General features: G+C 35.5%; 1 long non-coding RNA gene across 1 annotated transcript in view; it reads right to left on the bottom strand.

Annotated features, from left to right (window-relative positions):
* The window catches only part of LOC107710465 (uncharacterized), a 12,790-nt gene that overhangs the window by 2,322 nt on the left and 506 nt on the right, over positions 1-9,962 (bottom strand). The gene's annotated exons all lie outside the window — the stretch shown is intronic.

The following is a 9,962-nucleotide window of genomic DNA, read 5'->3' as shown; positions in this document are numbered from 1 at the left end:
GTCTTGTCAAAATACTAAATTCGTTTGACATTTGTTAACACAGTAGGAAAAGTGTAGCAGAGAAAAATAAATAAATACGACATCTGTCATTTAAAATTATAGGCTAAGCAAAATATAAACAAAACCGAGTTGAACGTCCTTCAAGGACAGCGCATCCACACTTTACTCTATCCTTATTCTGCTCTGTCACTGATCGACAACCTGCCTGTTCTGTCTGAGGGCAGTATGTTTACCACCGGTACAGCCTGCTCTGAGCATCGTTATGCACATGCTGCGCACAGACCCCGCAAATAAAATGCCCTGCGCTGCAGCCCATGTTGCCCATTAGTATAACGCGGCACTGCCTGCACCAATCAGAGCACTTGAGTATTCATTGATCACAGCTGCACTTAGTGGAGGTTATGAAGCTCCAGTGGTAGACCAGCGGGAGAGAGACTGATAAAATTCTGATAAAATACCTCCCTGCGGTATGGTAATTTAATGTTTCCTTCTCTGATTGCCCTGCTCTTTGTGGTTTTGCTTTAAGTGGTTGAAGATTGGGCCTTATTTTGGGCTTCACAAGTGGGTGTTTGTGTTCTCACTGCATCTTTGAGGAAACTGCTTTCATTTGAGGTTGCTACTGGTTTCTTTTGGAGTTTAGCGCATCCACACTTTACTCTATCCTTATTCTGCTCTGTCACTGATCGACAACCTGCCTGTTCTGTCTGAGGGCAGTATGTTTACCACCGGTACAGCCTGCTCTGAGCATCGTTATGCACATGCTGCGCACAGACCCCGCAAATAAAATGCCCTGCGCTGCAGCCCATGTTGCCCATTAGTATAACGCGGCACTGCCTGCACCAATCAGAGCACTTGAGTATTCATTGATCACAGCTGCACTTAGTGGAGGTTATGAAGCTCCAGTGGTAGACCAGCGGTTAGGAGACTGATAAAATTCTGATAAAATACCTCCCTGCGGTATGGTAATTTAATGTTTCCTTCTCTGATTGCCCTGCTCTTTGTGGTTTTGCTTTAAGTGGTTGAAGATTGGGCTTCACAAGTGGGTGTTTGTGTTCTCACTGCATCTTTGAGGAAACTGCTTTCATTTGAGGTTGCTGCTGGTTTCTTTTGGAGTTTGTCTCCACCTTGTTTTACAACTGTCTAAATAACCTGAGTGCAGATTGTTAAAAAAAATAAATAATAATAATTGCTTGGAAAAACTGTACCTTCACCGTACAATATAAACAGGTGTTTCAAACTCCTGCTTTTTCATATGAAAAGAGAGAAATAAACATTTTGTTAAATGTAATGTTCAACATGCAGTATTTTCCTTTTCTCCCTTAAGAGACAATTTATTAATGGTTCTTTGAGCTCAGATCATCATCACTTGGTGTGTTTTTTCTCTGCAAAGAAATTTCATCTTGTCATTCTTTCAAAACTCAAATGAAAACTAATATGTTCACTCGGTTATTGAATTATTTATGCAATCTGACTCATTTTTTGCCATCAAATTGCCATCAGTTCATGCCACATTTGTTAGAAAAACAGTGGAAAATGCACATTAACTCAACTGCAATAAATAATTTCCGATGCATTTTCCATAAAAGGGAGAATGGATGCATCCAGAACATACAAAATGAGCCCACATTGACGGTTCCAATCACAATCGAGATTCATTCTTGAAAATATGCTTGCCTTAGCATCAAAATGTACACTGTTTGTTTACTAGATGTCAAAATAATAGAACATTCTTGAGATATTAAATGCAGTATGTGACTGAAAAAAAAAACAGGCTGATAACTTTCTGCTGAAGGGGTTTAGAATTTCTACTATTTTCTTAAATGTTTGTTTACTAAAAAGCCTTTAGCTAAACGTTTTATTCTTGAGTTTTACTGTTTAATTATGTTGCTCAAGTATTAAAAAATTGGATTTTCATACTTACCAGGCAAAGTTGCCCTACTTTGGTCTTTTTGTATTCTTATATAAAAAGTGTATTTTTAATCATGTGGTTTGTCTCTTTGTTATGCCTTCATTCTTTCAGTTCCAGTTTTTTTCCAGCATGCATTGAGAAATGTCCTTGGGTACTTGAAATAGCTATTGAAATAAATAAAATTGATATTTCTGATGGGGGGAACTCATAAAATGGATTTGATTACATGGTATTGAACAGACATGAAGACACAGCCAGACGTCATATGACAGCAGCTTCAGTGTTTGACACAATCGTGTTTTTCAGGTAGATCTGCTCTCTCTATTGTCGCTCATATCAGAGACAGACTGTGCAGGACTATAAATCACACACATCAACAGTCATCATGGACTCAATCATGACCACCCAGCCAAAAAAGAGGCAGAATATGTTCATCAGTGAGGAGGAAAAAAGAGAGAAAACTGAAACCAAGATTAAAGGAGAAACACATGGCTTCTAGGCAGAGTTTAGTGCTGATGTTTAGTAATCATGGCTCCTCGACAGAACATTTTGTATTAGTGGCTGATGATAATGTTTTATTTTGTTATGTGGTTTTGTTCATGATTTTTGAAAATGTGGGCATGTCACACATCCTGTCTATGTTGACATCTGCCTAGTTTGGTAAGTTCAAGTGAAAGTCCGTCTAGGGAAATTGATGGCCTCTGATGTCAATGACAAAAGACATGAGAATCGTTTTTTCCTCTCTTTTAAAAGCTGATAAGCCTGTTTATTTTGCTGTCTTGGCTATGCTTGATTAAAATTGGTTGCAAAGACCGTTTTATGCTGACTTAAAACAATTTCCTCCTAAAACTAATCTCTAGAATAAAATATAATGAAAAAAAAAAATCTGATTTTTTATGCCTTCTGATGTCAATGACAAAGGATACCAGAATGATTGTCTCGTGCCTTTTAAAAGCTAAAAAGAATTAAAAAAAATAAAGATGAAAAATAATTCATCATGAATTATTTGTTTGTTTGTTTGATGGCCTCTAATAATTATTATTAATTACTAATAAAAAAAATAAAATAAATAAAATATGTGCTTTTTGAATTTTGATTTTATTCATGTATTTATTTGCCTCTGATATAAACGACAAAATATATGAAAATAGTTTTCCTCTCTTTTAAAAGCAGATACACCTGTTTATTTTCCTATCTTAGCTATGCACAATTAAAATGAATTGCAAGGGCCATTTCATGCTCACTTTTTAAACTGATTTCCTGCTAAAACTCAAAAAAAAAAAAAAAAAAAAAAAAAAATCAGTGCTGTACCAACCCTCACCATCTGGAGGCGCTGCAGTTTCAGCTTTATTTGGGTTTGTTTTTATAACCATCTCATTTAGCAGCTAGGCCGTGTGATCACTTTTTCAGCTCAGCCTTGTTTGGGAGCTAAAATAGTCAAGACATTTCCATCAGGATTCATTTAAGCTGAAGTGCACTGAGCTATTGCCAATATAAAACACAAACCTCAGCTCTCCTAAAGCCATCAAAACAGTGTGATTTGCTTCGTCTTTATACTGTAAAATAACAGTTGCACAAATGCTGCAGAGAAATATCATGCTAAGAATAGAATCGTCAACAAAGCAATCAGCATTGCATAATGAAGGGATCTAGATGGGTGGTCAGCCGCACAGGCCCACAGCGGGAGGATCTTCTTACGGCGTCTCTCAAGAGAGTCTCCTGTGCTATTCAGCTCCTTATCAGAGCATCAGATGTTTACAGTCTTATATTTCATGCAGCCATTTGGCTTGCCTTTTATTTCACTCCAAAGAGATAAAGATATAGCATGGACAAAGGGACTGGGAACGGAAAAAACAGGAAGAAACAGTCTGGAATAATGCAACACAAGACACACGTAAAACAATAATACAGACAAAAGATAGGGAAGATTGTATAGGGAGAAAAGAAAGAGGCTAATTTAGAAAATGGTTCAGTGTTCAGAGCTATCAGTAAAATCAGCATTGTTTCCTTTATCGGAACTCAGGAGTTAAAATTTCCAACTTCCTACTTCGAGAAGTGCATTATAACACTACTTGTAAGAAGTAAGAAATCCACAAGACAATTTTGATGCATGACATAATTTAGGGATTTTGCATAGAAAGTGCTATGGAAATGCCAATATGCAAATACAATTTCCAAAATGCACAAAAAGCATACAGTCTTTACAATTTTTCATTGTCCTTTTATTCAGTATATGATAGATAGATAGATAGATAGATAGATAGATCGCTGCAATAATGACATATTTTTGTAAGCCAACCCAGAAGTTAGCATCACTCTGGTTTCCTTGACAAAAAGCTAGTGAATCAGTATGTCGTTTACATGAATCCGGTCACTGGTGAGTACCCTGGCTCACTGCACATCGGGACAGTGATTACTAAATGATTATTAAATGATCTCTATGAAGAATTTCAGTCAGATTTCAGGTCCCACCATAGCACAGAAACTGCACTTGTTCAAATTACAAATGACTTGCTTCTTGCGTCAGACCAAGGCTGCATCGCATTGCTAGTTTTACTTGATCTTAGTGCTGCGTTCAACACCATAGATCATGACATACCCATAGATAGATTACAAAACTATAAGGGTATTCAAGGGCAGGCTTTAAGATGGAATTATCTAAGCTAACAGAGTGTGTTAAAAATGTAAAAGATTGGATTACCAATAATTGTCTCCTATTAAAGTCGGATAAGACAGAGATATTATTTATTGGACCAAAAAACAGTACACAAAATCTATTGGATTACAATTTGCAACTAGACGGGTGTACTGTCACATCCTCTACAGTCAAAAATCTGGGTGTTAAATTAGAAATCAACTTGTCTTTTGAAAATCATATTTCCCATGTTACAAAAACAGCATCTACCATCTTAGAAACATTGCCAAGTTACGAAACATGTTACCTGTTTCTGATGCAGAAAAGCTAGTTCATGCATTCATGACCTCGCTACTACTAAATATATTGTAGAAACATCATTTTCTGTAAAGTTGCTTTTCAACGATTTGTATCGTGAAAAGCGCTATACAATTAAACTTGAACTGAATTGAATTGAATTGAATTGAATTACTCAATTTCCGGCGACATAACTAAGTACAACGTTGTAGAACGTCACCGCTGGAATTAATGAACAACAGGCAGGACCAGTTTATTTTTGATATAATTTTTTTATTCTCTTTAAACACATTATTCTATTACATGTCCTTATAACATTTCAGCTGAATATTAATTATAAATGTTAACAAGATGTGTTCACTACCTGTCTAGCGATGTATGTTTATGTTTAAATACACTGATAAAATAGTTTGTCTTTTCTAATCTTCTATCGCGTGTCATTATATTTATCGTGTTATCATGTAATTTATGTTTCGCGCTTCATTGGCCAATTATTTCATTCATAAATGCAGATTCTTTAATAACCCCCCTATCCCTACTTTCTTACCTTTCCAGAAAGATTTAATTTAATTTCTGTATTTATTTATTTTTCTTTCTTAATGTTCTAATTATTTTTATTTTGTTTATATATTTTTCTTTGTTATGCTGCTATTTGGACTTCTTGGAATTGTATTAAGATTTTTCTTACTGTTGTTTACTTGGTATTTTGTATGTTCTTTCAATCAATAAAAAAAATGTTTTGTGCTTCAGAAATGTGATGTAATATTCGGCAAGGGGGCATAGTGAACATTGATGCTTTTTTTTGCGTTGCATTGTGGGATTTTTCAAAGGGCGAAGGTTTTAGTGCACTGGAAGGATTTTGTGATTGAGACAGCCCTTAAAATGACCGACTCCCTGATCAGTGCCCTGACAACTGAACTAGGGAGCTGATTGAGATGCACCCTCAGTCTTTATTCAAAAATATTTTTCCCTGAAAGTTTGAGTTAGAAGAGTTTCAAGAGCTTGATTATAAACACAATGAGGCTGTGAATGTGACTAGTGAGTAGATGAGTTCATCTGTTCAGTTTGATGATGTTTAATATCCACGAAAACCTCTGTAGTCCCAATTATCTACTTGTTAACAACCACCTTTTTCAAGACAAATAAAAGCTTTAAAAAACACACAAGAGGGTGATACTGGTGAATTTTATGTTGTAGAATAAAATGTGAAAATATCTTGAGCTTGTGTTCACCAGAGACGTTATTTCAGGCATTTAACCAAAAACCCATTCAAAAAACCCCAATTTTGATGGAACCGGAAATGCGAGTGAAATGACTTGCCCTAAAGAGGCTTTGGTTTTGGCCTACAAAAATGAGTCATCCATGCAGCACTCTATTTTTAGATCTCTATTCATGACTTTGCCTTGTGACCTATGCTTTGTGATTTTATTTTTTTCTTCAATTTATTTATTTTTTTCCATAAATTAAATTCACAACTCTGTAAACATGTGGCTAGTGAGTCAAAGTTCCTACAGTGCAGAACATGTTTAGCATACATTTCTGCAGAGAGAAGGAGGAAGAATGTGAAAAAAGATACTCATTTTTTGTTAATCAAAAACATGCAAAACAAATGCTAACATTTTATTGCATTGTTAATGCTCACAATTGTTTGCTAATTGACTTCTTTTTTTGACAATTTAACACTTGCAAAGCTAATGGTAGAGCTGCCATTTTGTGTATATGTTCTGAGCATCGAACAATTGAACATCTATATGGTCAAAAGTCAGGAATATCAAACAGGAATATCCCATATACGACAGAATGCAACTTTAGTATTGTATAAACACAACACTAAACAAAAGGATTTCTAGTTCCCGCTTTAAAATGAAGCCGCATCCCCTTGCCAAAAGAGTGATTTTTAAGAAGTCACCTGTGCCTCTGTAACTGTCCTCCTGTCTCTGAGAGCTATGGATTGAGACACACAGAATGGATCTTCTTTTGACGTGACGACCTGATGGGCCTCTTAATTTATGGCTGACACTTAAGTGTTCAGTCAGAGGAGCTCTTCTACAGCTCATTCTGTGCTTTGTGTTAGTTTGAGGTTGACACACATGCAAGCATTATGAACAGAGACGGTTTAGTTTAAGAAATATTTATCTATGACACGTTCACATAAACAGATGCTGTACACTGTAGGTCAAAACCTTCTCAGCCTTAGCAGTTTCAGGTATCTTCTCTCTTAAAAGCATCTCTTTTTACAGTTTAATCTTTGTACCCACAATCAAACAGGCAATAAAGTTGTCAAACTTGAAAGATTATAAACACTAATCAAAGAATGCTACCCTAGTTGGCTGGACAGCTCAATGCAAAATAATTGTATGTATGGTCATAATGTGGTGTTTTTCAAGAACATTTACTTCATTACAATTAGGCCAAATTGTTGAGGAAGGAAAAAAAATACACAACTTAATTTAAATGAAAAAAAGCATGTTAATGTTGTACATGCTATAATGACAAATTATTCTTTTTGCCAATACATTGGACAATGTTTTTATAGTTGTAAGACAGACAAATGCCGCTACCTAGACTTCAAGCAACCATATACCATAAATAAATTAATTAATTAAAAACATTTGCAAGATTCATTTAGCACGCGCGCCAAAAACTCTGAGGTTTCAGCGATGTCTAATGTGGACGCCTCTGATTGGCCATTGTGTTCATAAACTCAACAGAATCATGTGTGATTGGTTATAATGTGCAATGCTGTAAAAACATGTTAAAAATTGTGATGTGACATGAGCGGGTCTAAATTTATTACAGCAATCAACACTTTTCATTTAATTTTCATTTTCATTAGTTTCATGTTTCAAGTATTATATTTTTTTTTTTTGAAAAACCAGGGGACCCCCCCAAGTTCATTTTTTTGGCCTTTATGGGGGGTCCCTTAAAGCTTATAGTAGGTCCTCCCTTAAAGCTTATAGGAGGTCCGGGACCCGAGAGTGATTCAAAAGGAGCTGCTTGCTTCGCTCTCGCCATTGTCATTTTTAGCTGTTTATCGCCTTGTTTAGAAATTAAATAAGACGTTCCTGAAAATACAGTGGATTATTTATGAAACAAATTAATGTTTAGTTTGATAGTTTTACAAACAATCGTTTCCAATCTTTAAAATAATTAACATGAAAACACAACTAGACAACTTATACTGTAATGCTTTTTAAACAACATTAATATAGAAAAATAAATTTGTACAAATGTTTCTGAACATTAGATCAAACATTAGTTTGATCTGTGTACTGTACAAATATTTATGTCATGCTGTATATAGTTTATTGTATGAAAATTATATATTTTGTGTGCTATTAATGTGTATTTGGAAAAGCACAAACTTTTTGTATTCCACAATTTGGTTTTTCCTTACAGTATTACAGCAAATGCTAAAAAATACTTGCAAGGATAAATGTTAAGAAGAATATAGAACAAACTATTATCTCTTTGTTAGGCTTATTAATCTGCTAGGACTCCCTGTTGCCAAGGGAGACTGGGTATATTCTCAAAAGTCAAAGGGCATAAACTACCCCTTTCCCCACATAGCTGTATACTGTACAATGTGTTAAGTGTGCAAGTGCACTTTTTTCAGCAATTGTTCTTTGTTATTGTTTGTATTGTTTTGAACACGTAATTGTTTATTTATTACAAACTCAATTTGTGAATAAGTCATTATTACCTAGAATTACAGTACATGTATTTCATAAATCATCCCTTGGTATGTTCAGTAACCCGAGGCGTTCCCTTTCGAGATGGTCTCTCGGCGTTGCGTACAGCTATGCTGACACATTGGGGAAATGTATACAGCCACGCTGTCTACTGCGAAGGTCTCTGAGCTGAATATTCTTTTGAGTCGCACCAATTCGTGAAAACTTTCCATTTATGAGCATACAGGCACCTGGTGAACAGGGCTCTTGCCTCAGAAATGGTTCTCATCACTTGCTGAGGTAGTGATGTTGAAGAGGGCGTGCTCCGTTAAGAAGCCAGACATGCAAGTACCACAGCGCCGGATTGTGCGTGACTGGCCATCTTTGTATGCCGTGAGCGAGTTCATGATGACCCTCGAGCGCTTGTGGTGGCTTCTGCCGCTATTGAGAAGAATCTTTCTCAGAGTCTTGGGATTTTGATGCCAGAAGAGATTTTATTTTCAGAGACAATAAAACCTGAGAGAACTCTGCAGAGCAATCTCTCGAATATTTTTGTGTATCCTCTTATATACAGTTTTTTCTCTAGGCGTGTTCAATACATTTAATTAATATTTATTTTTGGGATCACGATGCAGTCACGAGGCCTTAATTTTATGTTCTGTGAAAATAAGGGCCCCATTATGTGCCATCATGTGCTTATCATGCCTTTAGGTTGAACAATTGAATTTATATAATCTGCAGGGTCTTTTTCATCTGCTCTTTTGGTTCTAGTTTTTTTCCTTTTGTTGTTTCCTCTTCTAGAGAGATATGACTCATTTTATGTGTCAGCATAACCCTAGTAATCCTGACCAATTTTCTGGTAATGTTGGCAAGAGGCCATATTTTTCCACACATCCACCGTATGTCTGCCAATGCAATATTGATTTCATCAAATATAGGAGGTGGGCCTTCCTTTTTCACTAACTAACTTTACATTATGGTATTTTCAATATTTTGCTGCATTTCCTTTAATTTGCCAATGTCAGTAGTTCCCGTCTTTTTATAACATTCAATTCTTGATTTACCATTAATTTTATTTTTCCTTGTTTTTTATTTTTTATTTATTTATTAATTATAATTTTTTCAATTACCATACTATTGACCAATTACGGGTTCGGATGCACAGTAATTCAGTTGCTTCTCTGTAGTTTGTTGTAGATTGGAGAAACTGGCACCAGTATGGGCAAAATGCAATTTTTTGGGTACAGTTTCTAAAGACATTTATCTCTCTACCTCTTCTATTCTTCTATTAAGCATTTACCTCCCAGTTTTATTACATCTAATCCCATTTCACTAGATAGTCCTGGACATTTGTTTAATCATTGCAACAGTAAATTTCTGGCTGAAATTAATTTATCGTCTTGGTTTGTTTAGGCCTATTTAAAATGAGACACATCTGTTTATTATTTTT

This window comes from Sinocyclocheilus rhinocerous, unplaced genomic scaffold, assembly GCF_001515625.1.
Source record: "Sinocyclocheilus rhinocerous isolate Xijiao unplaced genomic scaffold, SAMN03320098_v1.1 scaffold297, whole genome shotgun sequence".
NCBI classification, from domain to species: domain Eukaryota; kingdom Metazoa; phylum Chordata; class Actinopteri; order Cypriniformes; family Cyprinidae; genus Sinocyclocheilus; species Sinocyclocheilus rhinocerous.
This window is presented reverse-complemented; position numbering and strand designations above follow the sequence as displayed.